Source organism: Macrobrachium nipponense, chromosome 18 (assembly GCF_015104395.2).
Source record: "Macrobrachium nipponense isolate FS-2020 chromosome 18, ASM1510439v2, whole genome shotgun sequence".
NCBI lineage: Eukaryota > Metazoa > Arthropoda > Malacostraca > Decapoda > Palaemonidae > Macrobrachium > Macrobrachium nipponense.
This window is the reverse complement of record NC_087211.1, coordinates 32452899-32456718: the sequence shown is the minus strand read 5'-3', so window position 1 is coordinate 32456718 and position 3820 is coordinate 32452899.

The following is a 3820-nucleotide window of genomic DNA, read 5'->3' as shown; positions in this document are numbered from 1 at the left end:
ATACAGAGAAAATTGATAATGAAAGACGCCAGAAACGATACCGAACAAGTGATATTCATTAAAAGTGTTATTCAGTATCGCATTAAGCGAAGACCAAGTGCAAAGGTTAAAAATAGGGTCGGGCAAGTCATTTAAGGTCAGAAGGGTAATGGAAAATATAGCGAGCAGAAATCTTGACCTCACACAGTGACCTCTTAAAAAGATGTTACGAGTATTCATAACAGCCTTCGAACGAAACGCATTGAAAAGTAGCGCGTGAATCAAAATGGAAAAGTGACCTCTTAAAGATGAAAAGTGAGAAACTTACGTATGTTGTACGTTGGCATCTAATAAAAGCACATACATAGCGATCGCACCATAGAAATGATAACAGAGAAGGACAAGAGGTTGTAAAGGGGAGGGTCGAGATTGTGCGACGTCGACGCGGCCTCCATAGTGATTTGTGGACTGATAAAATTTCGTCACGAGTACCCAATGACTTAAGAACGAATCTAAGTCCAAGTGTCGACTTATGAAAGTTACAAATGGTAACATAGTCTCGGCTCATTCACCGGAACACAAAGTCTCAAGTGCCCTTTTAAGATAGACTCGGTTCAATTGCCCAGAAATAAGGTGGAACTTTATAAGAATTTTAAAAGTAAAATAAATCAATGTTTAGGGAAACATATTTCATTTATCACCTACAATTAACTCTTGTGTTATTAAGATAGCTGACATCCAAGCAAGATTAGTGATGACAAGCACAACTGTTACGAAGAACTGAAGGCCTAACGCTACCCAGCAAAACTATTTTAAGAAGAACTCTCCCTTCCTCATAACAGAATTTTGGTGGCAAAGCTAATGGGATTTGGAATTCCACCATCGACAAGTCAGTGCTTTCATTATATCTACAATCTAACTGTTACTCTCAGTATCAAGCGAAGAATAATTTCCGTAAGCTGTTTGACTGCAAAGATCAACACCTCTTGGTCCAGTGAAGTTTGTGATAAGACAATATGAAGAATTAAGTGAGTGTTTCCATATAATGACAGTTACACAGTGTAACGAATTTAGTGTTCAGCCGAAGGTAGAATTCAGTCACCCCACACTCAAATCTCCACTCCGAAATTAAAGACAGCCTAAGAATTTAAAAGATATAGCCATTTAGAAGCCAGCGACCGTAGATTTCATGAAGAAGAAGAAGAAGACAGTACATCAGAATCGAATCCAGAAGCAGACGCATTCATCCCTGAGACACGCAAGAGAGAGAGAGAGAGAGAGAGAGAGAGGAGAGAGAGAGAGAGAGAGAGAGCCCTGCTCAGAAAGAAAAGGCATTCATCTGACACGGAACGACGAGAGAGAGAGAGACTACGCACCACTACGATTACGCGATCCCAGTAACCCAGTCATGAAGATCGAACATTTACGCAGCCTTGCAAACGACAGAAGAAGTCCTGACATGTTAAGTAAAAGTCTAAAAATATCCTTACACACACACATGCACATAAGATAGTATTTTACTCAAGCTTAAAGCAACATGAATTATCTTGTTTAACAATTCTGAAGACAAAACTCGTACTTGAAATTACTTAAGCACATACATTTTGCATTGGTAACAAATTTTACTATTCTTTCCTAACTAATTGGTACTAATCGATTACTAAGATTTTCCAGCAGTGTATGTACTAACGTATATTGTATTTTATTTCATTTCATTATGATATTGCAATTAAGGGGACGTTTAGAATTTTTTTTATTTTGTGTGATTGATAAATTTACATAGAGTAAGAAAGCTTTAAGTGTTATGATTTTGTTTGTACATGACATAAAAAGTTTTTGTGTATATTATCACAATGTAATTATGTTTTGTGATTGAGAAACCACTTACTGTGAATAAGTAAATGCCCAGAAGGAGATCGGCACAAAATAAGAAAGTAAGAACCGCTGTTCGTACGAGAAGTCAAACAAAGAAATTATCAATGGCTACACCTTGTACACCCGTATTTCCAACTTCAGCAAACACGCCTTCCCACATTATAAAGTTTTGGGGAAGAAAAAGAGAACAAGATGTTTGCAATTTAGAAATATGGGTCGAACAAGTAGAATATAATTTAAATAGTATAGATGGAACAGACATAGAGGAACTCAATGAAGCCAAGACATATTTAGACATCTTCAGTAGATATAGAATGTTATGTTTACACTAGTGCCTATAGAAGACTTAAGAACTGGGAGGAATTAAAGCAATACCTCAGGAAAATATACTCCACAGTAGGTAAAGCAAGCCCTGTTGTCAGTCTTGCAAGGACATTCCAAGAATGATGAACCACAATGGGAATCTTGACGACAGAACTGAAGATGAAAACCTCTTATAGGAACACTTAAGGGAATGATCAATATGGACCTTTAGTCAATGTAGGAAAAGAAAGAAGGGAAAATAGTCATCAAACTTCTCAAAAAAAGAAATACAGGATACCAGTTAGAATTCAGGATAGGAATCCAAGGAACACATCTCAAGGAAGATCTTCAACAATTATATGTTACCACTGCCAAAAGAGAGGTCATTATGCAAATGAATGCTATGGAGAAGCTTATTGACCTTGTCATAAGAGAACAGGACATAGCGCCCGACATTGTAAAAGTAGACCTAGGCATAGATCACAGTTACAAGGTAGAGGTAGATATGGAAATCAATCTCCTCAGGTTAGAAGGAGCAGAAACCAGAACAGCAAGCCTAGCATACCAGTCAGAACCAGAATCGTCAGATGATTCAACAAAAAAGTTCTTACTCAGCTGAAACCAGGGATACTCCTACACAGTAAAATAAGGGAAAGCGTCACCAGGCAAAATATTGGAGAGAGAAGATAAAGGAAACTAATCAGTTGTAGCAAGTTTAGATATAATGAAGAAGAAAAACAGTAAGAATCCATTACAGTATGAAGCCCAAAAGGATATAATGTCCGAAAAGGTAGTTCGAGCATACTTCTCTCATTTAAGTTTGAACCTAGTGGTAGACTGTAAAATCACAGATGAACAAGGAAATAGAATAGGATTAATAGGACAATTTGTTTTACCATTTAAGTTAGGAAGAGTCTCACTTAAGAAAAAGATTCTAGTAGCAAAGGGAATATACTTTGTATTTGCACACCTACTAATTGGTTATCCAACTATGGCTAAGCAATGAATCACTATTGAACCGGCCAGAGAACAAGCAGTGATTAGAAGAAGGCGTAAGAAACATGAAATACCATTATGTAAGATTATCATAAAAACAGAACTCAGAAAAGTCCTCACTAAAGGGTATCCTAAGGAAGGATAAAGTATAAGGAGAATACAAAGTGTCTAACACGAATGGACAACAGATCAGTGATAACTTAGAATTGAACCAGGAAATTTTCTTCAAATTAAACAGAGAATTGAGATTTAAACCAGAAGAAAGTACCAGGATAGAATGAACAGTAAACCCATTATACGAAGGGGAATGAATAATAACACTTACAGAAGAGACAAATAAGTGGAATGTACTATATCTCCAGTGTACATGAAGTTAGGCAGGAGTTGAAAATAATATAGGATGAGAGGTTAAGCTATCACAAGGCACTGAATTAGGTATAGCAGAAGTATATAATTATCCTATTCATGTGGTAGAAAGGGAAATTGTAGCATCCAGTAAAAAGGGAAATGCAAACTAAACACATGAAACAGAAGTAAGAAAAACAAAAATATGGACTCAATGGAAGGATATCCAGGAAGACTCCGCTAGAGAGAAACTCACTGACTTACTAAGTGAATATAGCGATGTAGTCATCATAGCAGGAGACACCTTGGAAATACAGGAGAA